Here is a 17989-nt window from a genome sequence, read left to right on the forward strand (position 1 = left end):
CAATAACCCAGTTCATTAATCCCACATTTTCTATCTGCAGACATCTTACCCTTCGAGCCAGACATACAGTGCACAGAGGTCCAGCCCAAAGAGCCAGCCGTGTGTTACACATCACCTTTGAAGATACGGTATACGCCCAGTCAAGACCGGCGCCTCTACGGGAATCAGGTGAGCGTTACACCTCAGGGCTTTCAACACCGGAATCAGCCGGGGAGAGCACAGCTCGAACCCCAGGGCACAGGAGGTCTTCAGTTGTGTGTGCAGCAGGTGCTGCCCTACCTCGATCTGCAGCGCCAGCTGGTTGCGGGTATTCTGCAGGCGCTGACCCATTAGCAGCAGTCCAGGGCCATCACAAGCGTAGATTCCAGGGAGAGCAGGAGCTGTAGCTGAATTAGTAGCCGGGAGGAGGAGACAAGCCATCAGCATGGGAGCGAGCCTCTGCCGAGCCACTCTAGAGCCACTCCAAACTTCAGACCCCATGCGGCCCGCCGGTCCTTGAAAGGTCTTCAGGTAGCAGAGTGGAGCAGGGGGCCGGCCGTAGCGCCTCAGAGCAGCTCCAGTGAGATCCAGCTGGATGGCGGTCAGGCAGTTGGGAGAGCCCCGGCTCGCCGCTGGAAAGGAAGCTGCAGGTGGAGTCGGAGCAGGGCCCCCTCCCTGGCACCCACTTTCATTCTCTCCGTGGGGTGGCCTTGCTGCAAATCCCACTCGGGTCGGGGCTGCTGGAGCGGGGGAGGCGAGCAGCTGGGGGTCCAGACACCGGAGCGAGCTGTCACTGAAGCCTGATGAGCTGGAACGGTGGCCTGTTTAGCGGCAGCAGGGCAGCAGGTTGTGTACCATAAGCCTGCAGTAGCAGGATCGAAGAGGGGACCGCCTCAGGGCTCGTCTGACGGCACTGCGCCCGTCATTTTGGGGGCGAGGAGGACGCTGCAGCTCCCATTCAGGAGGACCTCGGTCAAACCATAGTATGCAGACAGTTCTGTGGGCTAAAAGTTTGCCATTGTATGCAGCAGCCCTTCCAACACTGGAGACGCCGTGGAGATCAGCTAAGGAGATGCTTTTACTGGGGCAAATCACATTAGGTGTGTGGGCACGGCCGGGAGCTCTTAGACAGCCAGACCGACCGTCATGGCGACAAGCCACACCTCCCTAAATCAAGCATTTTACATGGTTAACAGGACAAAGATATGGGCCAAATTAAAAAAATTGAACTGTTCTGACGAGCTTTTGAATCCAATTAAAGCATTGCATCAAAACACCTCCACCCACATCCGACTTACAAACGAAGGTGCCCGAACACCTGAATTAGCCATCAAAAGGGGTGTTAAATGGGGCTGCCCTTTATCAGCAACCCTTTTCAAACTCTATATAGCGGATCTTCATATCAAAATGACCGACACAAGGAATTTCCCTCCGAAGATAAATGACCAGGAAGTGGCAAAGATCTGCTATGCAGACAATATTGTTTTAATAGACTAAACGAGAATTGGCATGCAGCGCCTATTAAGCAAATTACAAATCTATATGACGATAAACAATCTGGTGATAAACATCAAAAAATTAAAAATTGTTACTTTCCGAGGAAGCAAAAAGCAAACAGTAAAAAACTTCAAATGGCTAATTGGTGGAGAAACCTGGAATCAGTCACAGAGATCCGATACTTGGGGGTTAGATTTAATACTTCTAGTATAGAAAAAAGTTGGGAAGACAAGCTTCTATCAAAAGCAAGGACATTAAGGTCACAAGGCTCCATTATAAATGGCAGATTTGGGAAATTCTCCTTAGTACCGGTCTTGATGTTCTACTCCCAGAAAGTTGTACCATCACTCACCTATGGGAGTGAGGCTGGAGTGAACTTGTCCTGGCGTATCTGGCCAAAAATAGAAAGCCTCTTTTGGAAAACCATACTAAAACTGCCCACGAACACACCTATTGTTGCCATAATAGCAGAGCTAGGCTTGGAGTACTTAGAAGCCAAAATGAAGTGGAAATCCTTAGGGTTACTACAGAAATTAAATGAAGAAACGTCTGCAGAAGGGTACACTATACTGGCAAAAAAAGGCACTGAAAGAAGTGCCATACTTGTAAATGTATGGAAAGAGGAATGGACTAAGGTACTCACGGATATGGACTCCTCAATGGAAGTGCTGATCATGAATCCTAACCGTGTTAAAGAAAAACTATATAGAAAAGACTGGATTTCAACGAGAGAGGCCTAAATGCAACTGCGGAGTAACCCAAATATGTCTAATGAGCATCAGAAAAGAAATGTTCTTCCAGGTTATTTGACAAAATTTCCTTCAAATTTCTACAGGGAAAGACTAATGAAAATATGGTTGGGGGTATATCCTACTAATGAATATAAGCACCGGACTGGAAAAAGAGGAATCAATGATGGTATCTGTAGATCTTGCCAAAAGGTGAATCAAATGTAAAGAACATTTCATCTTTTAATGAAATGTAGAGCAGTGTCTAAATGGAGAGAACAAATCCCCAGTAGTCATATGAAGTCTTTTAAAGCAAGAAGTGAAGACATGGTGGGACTATTTTACAAAAGGTTGTAATCACAGATTCATATGTGTTGGTATAAAGTTTCTGGAAAATATACTAAAAACTAAGGACTCAGAAATAGTTACTACAACATCAACAGACACATAAAATGAAACTGAACAAATAGTGGACCCAGTGTTCTAAGTCTTGCTCAAGTGGCAAACTCATGTTGTGTGAAGTCTGGAATAATGATAATATACCAGGAGATGATATGTGATGTGATGGGATGTGATAAAAGTTTTCTATAAATGTAAAACTAAAATTTCACAAAAAAAAGAGTAAGCAACAAACCCCTGCAGTAGGTAGTTACTTTGACTCATCTACGCATGACTTTTTGTTTTACTAATGTCCAATATATTTTATTGATGATCCACTGCTCAAACCTTCTACTAACCCTTTTATTATCAAAACATACACCATATACAGTATGTCAACATACAGTACTTCAAATAGATGGCCAACACTTCATATATGAGTTGTAATGTTTCTGACTTGATTCTCAATAATGAACACTCACAGAATGCTCTTACACTCTCCTGTATAGTGTAATTCATTGTATTATGAGATATACATAATAAAGAAACATTTCTACTAATTTTGTAACTACACATAACACACTTAATATGCAAAATGTTATCAATGAATATGCAGCCATCATTGTCATTGCCACTATGTCTACTCAAGACCAGACAACCATTTCAGAAGCATAAAAGCCACTTCAAAAGCAGTTCTCACTAGACCTCTCATCTTTCCCAATGTGATATTAAAGGTGGGTAAAATATGCTCTCATACCCACTACTTTCCTAAGAGGTTACAGATATGAGAGCTGGAGGCTGTATACCTGTAGCCTTGTGGTCTGCACAATCCAAGAATAATTAACAAAAAAATCATATCTAATTGGAAAAAACATCTATTAAAGTCATCATGGTGTTTTAGCAAAAAACAAGTCAATGGGCCTCATTACACGGTAGGCGGTAAACCATGGTGCTATTAGCACCATGGTTGCCGCCGGTACCATACCGGTACCACCATGGAGGAAAGGGGAATTACCACCCCATTCCAAGGTTGGCGGGGCGGTAATTCCCCCTTTCTCCATGGCCCTTCCCCATTCCCATTTTTGCCCCATAGGGCATAATGGGAATGGGGAAGGAGCTAATTACGGTACCGCAAATTGCAGTACCGTAATTAGCACCAAGATCCCTTTGCAGGTCCCAACTTTAATGGCTGGTCTACACCAGCCGTTAAGGTCGGGTCCTGCAAAGGGACCTCATAGTAAGGCGGTAAGGGTTAACGGTCACCGGTATCCTTACAAGCGACCGTTAACCCTTAACGCCTTCCGTGTAATGAGGCCCAATATAGGTAAAACACCTTAAAAAGATTTAGGGCGTTATTATGTTTGCCGGTATCCTGCTGCTAAATCTGGCGGGATACTGGCAAACAGTATTACTGTGCCCGCTGCCTGATATACCGGTGTTACCAGCATATTACAGAAGGCAGGAATACCAGTAATTCCCCATTCCATGGATTCCCATAAGCCTCCATTGGGGGATTTGTTGGTATTACTGACACCAGTAAAACTGGTGCTGGTAGTAACAGCTGTTTTTTGCAGCTCTTGGCTGGAGGTACATCAGGTGACCGCCAGCGGCAAACTTGTAGTTTGCCAGTCCAGAAAAGTGCTGGTAAACATTATTACCAGCACTTTGTTTCCAGAACGACAAACTCATAATGAGCCCCACATGTCAACTGGGATTGACCATGGTGCAAACAACAGCCAATTATTAATAAAATGTGTCCATAGGTGTAGGTGGTGAGCTGATTGCCAAAGGTATTGTTCTCTACGCAGCTCAGTCCAAAATAGTAGTTCTTCTCAAAAAGGAATTTGAGTGTCAAAAGATGAAAAAATGCAATTTCGTGTGCTTCAAAATCCAAGCAGAAAAAGGAGGAATAACCCCCCTCTGCATAGACTTGCATGATGAGAGTGCTTCTGAGTTCCAGTCTGGGTGGTCCTACAGCTTCCGTCTCCTCCACGAACAGCTCGCTCTTTCGGTGTGTGTCTGCCCCCACCAGAAGTCAGCTTATTGGAGCTTGTTTATTTAGGCCATCTGCTTCACTTTAGCAAGTTGCAGAATAATCACTTACTCAAGGCTTAAGCAAGTTGCTAAATTATCACTTCGTAGCAAGCTGCCTAATTATCTCTAAACCTCATCAGGTTTCATAGTCCAGTGTAAGGTTTATAGTCCATTGTAGTCTTTAGGACATTGTTATTGTTTACAGGAACATTAAGAAAATTTTATTAAAACAAACGGGACAACTGGAACACATCCCGGCATGGACGTCATTTCTCCAAAATGACAGGGCTAGGGGAAGGGAGATCACATGACCCATGACCTTTGATGACATCACAGGAAGGGATGTCATTTGACCCCACCCTCTAATGACATCACTGGGATTTCATAATAGTCTTGCCATAAGTTTGCATATGTGCTCTTCACTATGATGGCATAATAAGAGCTGGAGTCAGCTAGCACCCTGATGTTTTCTTGACACAGCTGTATTCTGCACATATGTTTCGGTACTTTTGATTTGCGTTTGGGGTCTGACTCATAGGATGACCCCTCTGTTTTGCCCTTCTGGCGATCTCAATCGGAAGGAACTATCTTCCCTCTGGGACACCAGCCACACATTCCACATTGTGCAACACCTGGCGAAGTGACTGCATTGCGAACATTTGGTGCATTTAGCATCTTTGGCATAGCAGTGTTCGTCATTGGTCATATGTTAGTACCCACATCAGTAGCATTTTCTTTCCATTCTGTTTCTTCCTCCCTTGGGTGTTTGCCGACTGCCCATACAGTCTCTTCCTGTCTGGTGGTTTGGTGTTGCCCAATGTTTCTCGCTCTCAGTTTTGGTTCTTGTTTTCTGGTTTTCTCGATCGCTGCATGCCTCACTGTTTTCTCCAACCTTTTGGTGATGGTGATAGCCTTCTCTACATGTTGGGTTTCTGCTTTGTAGCCAAATGTCTTGAATGTGAGGTTTCTTGCAACAGACCAGCACCATGTCCTTAAGTGCCTCATCCTGATTGGCTAGAGGAGGGTACTACTTTGCACAAAGTTGTTAGGCAGTCAATCTATGATTTCCACAGTGCTTTGATCCATATAACAGAATATCTGCTATGTTTTATAATATTTTTCTCACTCAATTTGAAAATATTGTGCTGCCTTGCCAATGCATCTTCATACTGGCAACATATATACACTATCTGGGTGCTTCTCTGGATGCTTCTCTGATGGTAGTATATTGAATAATCTCTGGTCCTCTGTTCCCAGGGCATTTAGCAGTGGAGTGCTTGCCAGTGGAGTGTTAGCTCCCAGCCCCTCCATGCATGCTTTGAACTGTTTTGGGCCATTGGGCTCATGGTTTTGTTGGTGCTCCTGGGGTTTGCATGAACAGTGGTTGGGCTGTTGCATCTTGTACCATATTAGTCTAGTTATGTAGCCTTTCTCCTTCCTACTCTTCTTGCTCATTCGCCTCTTCATCATGAGGACTGTTTTGCTTCCCGCCTTGCCACCATTTGTAGCACTGGGATGGGGCATGAAGAGGCAATTTGTCAAGCACACATTCACAACAGAGGCATCTTACATTCAACTTAAGGCGTATAAGATTCTCTGTTTTTATTTTACTCTTCCGTGCCATGTAACATATAGTGCCTACATGTCAATGCTCACACTTTTGGCAGGTGCCACCGTCCACGTAAATAGTTTGCTCACCTGTCTAAACCCTTACATGCCCATACATTGCAATGGTCTCTCACCTACCAAAAACCATATGTGCTCTTGTGACAGGGAAGGTTGAGAGGTATAGTATTGGTGACATCTAAGCGTCTATGTTTATTGCTGTACCCTCTTTCCTTTCTCAAGCATTTCCAATCCGCCCTCTTCCCTGCTCTCTAGCTTACCAATGCTTTGCCCTGTCCTCCCAGCATTCCCCTATGACGTGACACACTCCAGCACATGGGTGCGGCATCACAACATAAGGCTAAAGGACATAGTCCAATTTAAGTAAATGCATTAAAAAAAAATCTGTGGCCTATTTTAAGCTGCCAAGCACAGTATATAATGAATGCCACACTGATGTGGCATCATTTCAGTTAATTAACCAATGCACCTAAATGTGTCCGTGCCACAAAGGAAATCCTTTCAGAGGAATGAATGAGCTGACACGCTGTAAGTGATCCCATCAGATGTTATCTGTTTACAGGTGCGTGCGCACACACACTTTATGTCATTCTTAATCAGGCCAGTTTGGGATTAACTTTAGTTGTTAGCTGCCATGTATAGACATCAGTGGGAAGTGAAGGAAGCAGTAAGCTTTGTGTGACAGGAACTTTAGTTTTAAAAAATATTTTTTTTTTCTACAGGGATTGCAAGGGAGACCATAGGGATAGCAAGGCAGACCGCAGGGGACATGGCTGCAAACCCTAGCAACCTGAAAATGACATCCCTGCAACCCAGGGCATTGGAGTACAGCCCAGTAGTATTCTTATTGAAATGTACCTGTGTGTTCCAAAACAATAGATAAGTCTTGTGCACAGCCCATATGCAAAATGCTAGAAATCAGGGTGAGAAATCTGTAGACAGCTGTCTAGTTTTGAAGCTATTTTATTTTGCCTCCAAAACTATTTTGCACAGATGAATACATTTAAACATTTACAAGACTTTCAATAAGCACGAAAGTTTTTTAGACAGACATTTATTTTACAAGCGAAATACAGGTGAGTATCATCCTCTTATATTGTCGAGGAACAGTTTCCACAGTGATGCACGAGTATGCAGTACAGGTAAGTGGTGACATAGAATTTTTGCAGGGTGCAACCCAGGACTGTGGTAGGTCCGGGGGTACTAAACACAATAGTGTACACAACACTATCTATAAACACATATACACAGGGGTTGTGCCACAAAACATCGAAACTGAAGTGTTTCGGCCAAACAGGGCTGGGTGAGAGCCAGAGGTGGTGGTGGCCTTCATAAGGATAATCACTGGTAGTGGTGCTGTCCGTAAAGGGAATCTGTGGGGGAATGGATACCTGTCAGGATCTCAGGGAATCAATGATTAATTCAAATATTAATGAATAATGGCTGAGTAGTGCCTAAAATACACTGGTAGTGTATTTCAATGGAACAGCTTACGTCTGCTGTGGTGCAGCGGGGACGCTGTGCTGGGAGTCCTGTTATAGGTACCGGACTTTGAGAAGCATGTCAGCACGTGACATGGAAAGACTTGTACAAATCGGGTCACAATGGCAAATAAATACAGCCTTAGGTCTCTAGGAGATGTGAAAGAAAAGGTTAACAAACCGTTATCTTCACACTCGGGGTGGACGGTGTCTGTACAAAGTATGGTCCAAAGCACATCCGGTGTGGGATTGCGCGGGTGTGGTACGTGTTTGACCAAGAACTAGGGACACCAGTAGTGTGGGTGTCTACAAAGCGTGGTGAAACGGTCACAGCCTAATAATATTTGGGCTATCCGTTAAACTACCCTGCCGACTGCAGGAATCAAGTGTGAAAGCTCAAGTAAATTATAGGCTGGGAGGTGCCGCTTACTATAGTCCAAAGTGTTTAGAACGCGGTTTAAAAAGTGGTTAAAAAACGCTCACAAAGCAAGCGTGGTGGGAGAGGCAGTTACACGTTGGGGTATCGTGCCCGTGTCTCATGTAGTGGCGAAAACCGGGGTATCCCAAGTAGCCATGGTGTGAGCCCATGCAAAAGATGACGTCAACTAAAGACACAGCATCTTAAACATCTATGCAGGGTAAGTATGGAAGTGTCACATGCTGCCCACCAAAGTGGTCTCAAAACTACAGATTTACCTAAAGCGGAGCTGCAGCGGTGAGCGGCCGCACTATCGTGATGGAAATGCATAAAAATATCTAAAGTGCGTAAGAAACCACTCGGATCGTTTAAAACAATGTCAGTGAGGCAAGTACGGAGAGCCGGAGATACCTGGACCAGCTGCTACATTGAGAGAAAGAACAAAAAGGCAAAAATGGCAGTGTGACTCACCGGTGCCCATCAATGGCGACTGCACTCCTCGCCGGCAATTTATTCTGCTGAGGAGTGACACTGCCATTTGTTAAAAGCACTTCACATGTAGGACATCCAGCAAATGGGGTGCCGGCTGGGTGCTGGGGTGAGTGTGTAGCTCAGGGTTGAGTTACAACCATGGCTATTGGTGGGGAGTGTTAGACCAATAGCATACAGGCACATCAAGAGTGAAACAAACCCGTATGTGTGTGGCCCCTGGGAATGGCAACATAGCTCCAAAGATAGATGACAGAGGAATGTGAGTGGACAAGGTTGGCGGCGACCCAAAATAGGCGCTGAGGAGAGTGACGTCCAACCCGATTGATAGTGGTATGGCTAAAAATGCGGCTATACAAACCCTATGGTTATAGCCCAGCCAGAATGTGGACGTTTAAATATACATGTTGCAAACACAACAAACCTAAGGGAACACAATGATGTCACTGGGTGGTAATCAAGTCATGGATGACAAAGGCCAAAGACTAAAACACATATAACGTATCATCGACCAGTGACTAAGTGGCTCATATGTGAATGTTGCAGTTTGTCTATACAAGGTACATAGGTGACAGAGATCAGAATGAAAATACCACAGGAAAACAGCATTGATGGTGCATGTTACAACTAGTGTTATGAGGTACATGATGGCACAACCTGGAGCACTGCTGATTATGTCACCTGTGCCCGGTGATGGGCATCTGATGTCCCTATAGGGAGTCTAAAGCAACTGTGGGGCTCTAGGTTAGGAGTTGATCAGTCCCAGAAATGTTTCCACTCTATGGTGATATTTAGGCCAGCTCTTACTGTGTCCAGTCTGTGGACCCATTTTTGTTCGAGCCTTGTGAGGGCTAAATTGATATTGCCTCCTCTTTTTTGCTGTTGAAGTTGTTACAAGATAGTCCACGTCAGTTGCTCGTGGGTGTGGCCTTTTTTGCTGAAATGTTCCACTAAAGGTTTGTCTTGTATTGAGTTTTTAATGCAAGATCGATGTTCGCTTATCCTCTGCTTTATGGGTCTGATGGTTTTCCCAATGTAGATGAGGTCGCAAGGACATTTTATCACATAGATGACGTTTTTTCTCTCGCAGTTAATGTGATTTTGCATTGTCCAGATGAAGTTTTTGTGGGTGAAAGTCTTGCTGGTCTTGGTGTAGCGACATGCGATGCACTTGCCACAAGAGTAGTGTCCTACTATGGGTGGTAGGCCCCATAGAGTATGTTGTTGTTTTTCTGGTTCCAGAAACGTATGCACCAGGGTGTCTCTAAGGTTCCTATTCTTCTTAAAAGCGAACAGAGGTTTTTTGTCCAAAGTACCTTTGTTTTTTATCAGGTGCCAATGTTTGTTTATTGTGGTCTTTACCAGGTTACTGATGGGGTTGAATGTGGTGACACAGACCATCCGGTCTATGGGGTCCTTGGTGCTCGCAGTCAAGCAAATCGTGTGATCAGTGTTGGCTGCCCTCTTCCGAGCCATTTTGATGGATTTTTTGGGGTATGTGACACTTCCATACTTACCCTGCATAGATATTTAAGATGCTGTGTCTTTAGTTGACGTCATCCTTTGCATGGGCTCATACCACGGCTACACAGGATACCCCGGTTTTCACCACTACAAGAGACACGGGCAGGATACCCCAACGTGTAACTGCCTCTCCCACCACGCTTGCTTTGTGAGCGTTTTTAACCACTTTTTAAACCCCGTTCTAAACACTTTGGACTATAGAAACCGGCACCTCCCAGCCTATAATTTACTTCAGCTTTCACACTTGATTCCTGCAGTCGACAGGGTAGTTTGACGGATAGCCCAAATACTATTAGGCTATGACCGTTTCACCACGCTTTGTAGACACCCACAATACTGGTGTCCCTAGTTCCTGGTCAAACATGTACCACACCCGCACAATCCCACGCCGGATGTGCTGTGGACCATGCTTTGTACAGACACGGTCCACCCCGAGCGTGAAGATAACAGTGTGTTAACCTTTTCTTTCACAGCTCCTAGAGACCTAAGGCTGTATTTATTTGCCATTGTAACCAGATTTGTACGAGTCTTTCCATGTCACGTGCTGACATGCTTCTCAGGGTCCGGTACCCATAACAGGACTCCCAGCACAGTGTCCCCGCTGCACCACAGCAGACTGTAAGCTGTTCCATTGAAATATACTACCAGTGTATTTTAGGCACTAATCAGCCATTATTCATTAATATTTGAATTAATCATTGATTCCCTGAGATTCTGACAGCTATCCATTTCCCCACAGATTACCTTTACGGACAGCACCACTACCAGTGATTATCCTGATGAAGGCCACCACCGCCTCGGGCTCTCAACCAGACCCGTTTGGCCAAAACACTTCTGTGTCGATGTTTTGTGGCACAACCCTTGTGTATATGCGCTTATAGATAGTGTTGTGTACACTATTGTTTAGTACCCCAGGATCTACCACAGTCCTGGGTTGCACCCTGTAAAAATTCTATGTCACCACTTACCTGTACTGCATACTCATGCATCACTGTGGAAACTGTTCCTCGACAATATAAGAGGACGATACTCACCTGTATGTCCCTTGTAAAATAAACGTCTGTCCAAAAAACATTCGTGCTTATTGAAAGTCTTGTAAATGTTTAAATGTATTCATCTGTGCAAAATTGTTTTGGAGGCAAAATAAAATAGCTTCAAAACTAGACAGCTGTCTATGGATTTCTCACCCTGATTTCTAGCATTTTGCATACAGGTACCCTCCTGGGCATATCAGGATCCACCAGGTGCCCTTTATATATTCCTGTGCACAGCCCAGACATTTAAACTGAATGCAAAATTCTGTTCATAATTTTTAATATATGCTCACTGTCTATGTACTTGCCTAAAGCCTACACAGCTTGAGATATTACTCAATCAACGTCGAAGCCTGGCTAAAACTAAAATTACATGTCAGTAGAACAAAAAAAGCCACTTAATAACATCAAGTAGATGAGTAAAAACTAATACAAACTAAAACAGATACACACACATACAGCAGAATACAATCTAAAATTGCATACACCAAGGAGCACAAGTGACCCCCACGACATCAAGGGATTCACATCAATCATTCAGCGCCTACTTGCCTTTGGGCTTTGCGCACTTTACAAATGTACAAATAAATAAATACATAAATAAATTCATTAAGAACATATGAATAAAGAGGTTCAGGGCCAGGTAATAAGAGGGGTTTCAACCTAAAAAGGAGAAATAACAATTTGAAAGCCATAACAACCTCAAACATTTTCTAAATATAATTTGATCATATTTAATAATGACTTAGAACATCAATGTAGAGAAGAGAGATCAACTCAATAGATCCGGCGGGATACCGGGAAGCGTTATTACCGTTCCCGCCACCTGATATCCCGGTATTACTGGCATATCACAGGCGGCGGGAATGCCAGCAATAAAAGAAAAACATTCCATGGAGTTCCATAAGACTCCATGGGGGAGATTTACTGGTATGACCGGCACCAGTAACACTGGTGCTGATAATCATGGCTGTTTTATGCCGGTGAGTGCCTAATTTACCTTCAGGTCTTGGCTGGGTGTACATCAGGTAACCCCACAGCAAATTTGTAGTTTGCCAGTCTGGAAAAGTGCTGGTAAACACCAGCACTTTTTTTTCGGACCAGCAAACTCATAATGAGCCCCATAGTGTTAATTGGAATTGACCATGGTGCAAACAACAGCCAATTATGAATACAATATGTCCATATATGTAGGTGGTGAGCTGATCGCCATAGGTATTATTCTCTATGGAGCTCAGTTCAAAATAATAGTTCTGCTCAAAAAAGCAAAAAGAAAAGCATTTGGGTTTCAAAAGCCCAAAAATGCAATTTTCTTTGCTTCAGAATACAAGCAGAAAAAAGGAGGGATTAACCCCCCTCCCCTCTGCATAGGCTTGCATGGAGAGAGTGGTTCAGTCTGCTTCTGGGTTCCACTCTGCTTCTGGGAGTGTTTTACTTAAGCCGTCTCCTACCCTTTAGCAAGTTGGAGAATAATCTCTTACTCAAGGCCTTAGCAAGTTGCTAAATTATTGCTTCATAGAAAGTTGCTGAATTATCTCTAAAACTCATCAGGTTTCATAGTCCATTGTAAGGTTTGTAGTCCATTGTAGTCTTTAAGACATTGTTATTTATTACAGGAACATTTAGAAACATTTACTAAAAGAACAGGACAATTGGAACACATCCCAGACCATTTGAGTACAGCCCAGTATTATTGTTATTGAAATGTACCTGTGTGTTCCAAAACAATAGATAGGTCTGGCACACAGCCCAGACATCATTTAAACTTAACAAGAAATTCTGTTCTTAAGTGTTAAAATATGCTCACTATCTGAATATATCTCAATGCCGTTCACTATGTACTAACACTAAAATTACATGTCAGTAGAACACACAAGATAGACACTTAATAAAATCAATGAGATGAGTAAAAACGAATACAAAAGAAAACAGATACACACAGATACAGCAAAATACAATCTAAAAATGGGTAGACCAAGGAGCACAAGTGACCCCCACGACATCAAGGGATTCACATCAATCATTCATTAAGAAGATATGAATCAAGAGGTTTGTCTATCGCCAGGTAATAAGAGGGGTTTCAACCTAAAAAAGAGAAATAACAATTTGAAAGCCATAACGAACCTCAAACATGTTATATGTATAACATGACCATTTAATGATGACTTAGAATATAAATGTACAGAAGACAGCTGAACTCAATAGAATGAAATATCATTCAGATAACTAATTCAGCACTGCTTCAGTAAGCCTGGTATGATAATTTGATTTATCTCTGGATGTATCTAACAGTTCTGAGTGAAATTATGGGGAGGATAAATCGGCGCTTCTGCGCACAGAATGTGTCTTATTTGGTTTGACTTTGTTTCTTTTCGATGTTGATCAAGATTAGACAAATCAGAAGAGAGACAATGACGGAAGAGGAGAATGATACTGAACATTCCATTTGATTCGAATTAATTTATGAAGAAACTTAAGAAGATCTTCCGGTTCAAGAAATTATTTCGTGGGACCATTCAGAATAGTTACAATCATCTTTGCTGGATCCAGTAGACCATACCTCAAACCAAATTTCGTGAGCAAAGGTCTGATGTCTAAAAAGCATTTCCTTTTGTTGTGGGTATTTCTTGAAAAATCATGGGCAAAGAAAATCTTATTTCCTCCAAAAAAATGGAACACACGTTTTTGCTTGTGGTAGAACCAATCTGACTTGTTGATGGTGAACCAAACAAGCTATAAAAGGCCTGGGTGATTGATGGATTAGTGGACGTGAATCTAGGCCTTATTCTATGCAACCTTTGTTGAAGGAAATATCAAGTACTTTTGGGATCCAACTTTCTAGAAATGTAATAGGATTATCCCCTTCCTCTTTTTCCGGAATACTATAGATACGAATATTATTTCTTCTTTACAATCTACCAAATCAGTATAGCTTTGTCAGGCAAGCTGTTGTAGATTCACAAATGATTGCCTGACGAAGTCCTGTTGGAGGACGGAACGCGTGGTAGCTTACTAACGCATGGGTTTGTTTTTTTTCCTTCTTTGACCATGTCTCTAATATATTGTGAACATATGAAATGTTTTTTAATCAATATCAAAATAAAAAGATTTTATAATGCATTATGTCACGACCCTCGCCCAAAACCCCCTCTGGCAAACCCATTGACCAGGTGGAGTCAGGACTCGGGCCTCTAGAGCCTCGCATCCTCTTCAAAATCCCTCATGGGGCCAGTCCTGGTGCCTATGGCACCAGGCACATACACCATGAAAGAACAATGTGCTTGGGAACTACGTTATTGTATTGTCAGCCAACATGGTGGCATACACATAGCTCGGTTCGTAAGAACCAAGCTATGCGGTGTAGTGTTTTGGGTGTGGTAGCCTAGGGACTACTTTACCTGGACTATTTTGTTGGAGCTATTTAAACCAGACCTGAGCAAGACAACATGCTTCGCGTTACTTTGCAGCTTGCAACGTGACACTCACTGTGTCCAGCTATTCCCTCGAACCTCAGAGAAGCAGAACCTGCAAGGAGACAAAAGGAACATCATTAGCAGCAGCATCTTACCTGCAGTCTTCCTCTTTAAACGCTCATAGCTACTTAGAACAGCTTCCTCGAACCTGCACGCCTCCCGGACAGAATGACCTGAAAGAGGAAGATAGAGGCAACATTAAAGAAAGCAGTAGAGACATTTACAAATTATGAACTGCTCAAAAGGCTTTCCTGGCTGGTCGCCTCTCGGCTGGCACCACTCCGGACATTCCACTTGCGCTGAAGAACACCGCAACCTACAAGGAAAGAAAACACAGGTTAGCAAAGGCAAGACTTCGCAGCGCTGCGCATAGCACTTACTTACCGCATCATAGCACTCTTAATGCACCCTCATTTACCAGCGGGGCTCAACCAAGCCAGTTTGCCGCGCTGAAGCTCTGGAGAAAAAGATACATTTTAAAGAAAGAAAGGCATGCAGGGTAGCAACAAAACTAAAGAACAGCAATAAGACCTACCTGAACAATATCAAACGGGCCGGCGTCTGTGAAGTAACTGGACCGCACTCGCCCATGAAAGACAGCGCGCCCCTGCAAAGAAGGCAGGACGGAGAGCATGCCTAATTCTACCACAAGGTGAGGAGAGGGCGTCAGAGGGACTGAATCATACGGGGGTGGGGGGAGGATACTTACCCCAGTCGGTCAGTCTTGAACACAGTCCTCCTGTATTTTCAGGCAGAACCTTCCCCGCAGACCACATCAGGGCAAAGCTGAGAAGCATACCAGCGAGTAACCCGGCTGGATGGCGTCCCTGTGGATACCAGGTGAGCGTAACAATTATTGCACTTTAAAACAAAGCGTGTGCCCTGGTGTTCTTTAGCCATTGTTATGTTATATGATGTTATGTTGTGTTGATTTATACCGCACACCGCTACCACCCAGAGGAAGTCTCCAGGCACTCACGTGGCTCTGCAAGAGGAGAGGATTGGGTGTGTTAGTGGGGATACGATGATATAATAGGCTCAGAAGCAGGAAGAACTGGCATCTGTGACCTTTGTATTGCATGTGGGTGTTGGTTCCGGAGGCCCTTTGTGTTGTAAATTTATGGGTAGGACTCAGTGCCTCAGATGTATGCTAGTGTTTTTTTTGGGCGTGTGTGCCGTGTGATGTTAGGATGGGGTTTGTGGTCATGCACACTCATTAGTTGCATCCATAGGGGGACCAGAGTCGTGGATGGCTGTTAGGTGTTGAATATATAATGTCAGTGTGCATCTGTATAGAGTCGATGGATTTATGGACTATGTGCAGGGATGTTCCCTCTAGTGTTATTTCCAGAGTCTAAGCGGCATGTTACTGTGTGAGCATTAGATTAATTCTCTGTGTGTTTAAGTGTAATGTGGCTACCCCCTAGTCATGTGTAGTGGCGTTGGTTATGTTGGAGGTGCAGGAAGGGGTGAAATAGGTTAATAAGTTGGTTGGTTTGTCAATATCTCTGGCTTGAGTCTTTGGGCGCCGCTCACTGGTATCTACGAAAGTTCTAGGTTGTGGTTTGTTGGCCAATCTTGCCGCCTCTCCGGTTCTGGAGGCTGACTTTCCCCGTGAGTTGGTGGCAGCGGGTTGGTTTTAACTAATGTTTTTCTGGTTACTTGTTCGGGTTAATCCTGGCAGTTCGGTGTGGGCCTGTTGTGAAGTCGGCTGCTGAATGGGTGCGCAGTTGGTGTTAAAATGAATAGAGGACGTGGTGCTCGACCAGGTGCCCCTAGTTGTGTGTGGACAAGTTAGGGTGATGCTTAGGTTTCAATGCTTTGTCTGTTTGTGTTTTCCTTCGTGAATAAATGAGCGTGGGTGATAGCCCTAAATCTGCCTGTTTTTTGGGCAGCCTTCTCTCCATTGATCACTCTGCCATTTTTGTGGATGCATTGCATTATACTTTGGCCTGTTATTCAACATATTTTGGGGTTTGCCTCACCATTAACCCAGAGATACCCACTAAAGAGGTTGAGCGCTGCTGGAAGCATGCCCTGGTTTTTGATATTTAATATACGTTCATATCATTTAATTATGGATTAACATAAGTTATTATTTAACTCACATACATATGTTTATTGACAGTTTGGAAAGATATGATTTTTTGGGCAGTATTTGTCACGGGAGGATAGCTCAGCTGCAATGTGCTCAGCTTGGAAGCAAGACGACACGGAGCAACACAGGATTGATCCCCGGGTCTGCGCTTAGAAACCTCTGGGTATTAAGTGCATTATAAATAACCAAGCATATCATTTATTTTAAAAAATATATATTATTTTGGAAATAAGCAAACATTTTATTGTAATACATTACTTATTATTAAAAACCAATGCCCAAAATGTATGAACAGGTGATAAAGTACAAACATTGAAGTGCAAATATCTCGGTCAAACTATGACTTTTTCATCCATAAGTCACGAGAAAAGCGATTAATGCGTATTTGCAGTGTAAATTACGTCCAAAACAGCAAATTTAAGAAGTCAGACACGGAAATACAGCATATCCCACTCCGTGCACAAAAACAGATGCAAGGCAAGCCTGATTCACTAAGAAAAAGCATGTACGTCTAAATATATCCTATATAACTTCTGTCAGCGGAACACGCACCAGTGTAAGTGAATGAGTCAAGGAAAACTGAAGGCAAACATGATGAACACGTGCACATAGCACCCGTGAATGTCATTACCGTGCACCCACACACTTTTGCCAAACATCCCTTCCACCACTGGGCACATCCACACACATACCTGCATCGCGCACCACACTTACACCACCAACATCATGGTTTAACTTACACTCCCCATACAGCTCCCAAGATCCATGGTACCGCCAAACGTACACCTTATGCCCATCATACATCATGCGACTCACAATGCCCACAAAATGCCCAACAACACGAACACACCCACTGGCACCCCCTACCAGTTGACGGCACACCCAATGACACACCCACCAAAACAGATGCACCCCTATCGACACGCCCACAAATCACCCGACACGCCTGCAGAAACACCCATACCACATGGACAAGAAAGGGCGAAAGCAGGTGGAAAGTATGCCACTGATGCATGCACATTGAATGCTGGACATCCCGTCCCGGACATCATGTCACAGACTGGTGGAACTTATGCCACATGTACACTAGAACCGCTCCAACAATGTCTACCTAATCAACACAATGCAAGATTGACCCAGCACCCACAAGACAAACACTTCACACAGCGACACAGGCATATCCCAACACATCCCAAGACACAAACATACAAAATGTACACAGCAATCTCA

This window comes from Ambystoma mexicanum, chromosome 7p (assembly GCF_040938575.1).
Source record: "Ambystoma mexicanum isolate Mex_15411 chromosome 7p, UKY_AmexF1_1, whole genome shotgun sequence".
Classification (NCBI taxonomy): domain Eukaryota; kingdom Metazoa; phylum Chordata; class Amphibia; order Caudata; family Ambystomatidae; genus Ambystoma; species Ambystoma mexicanum.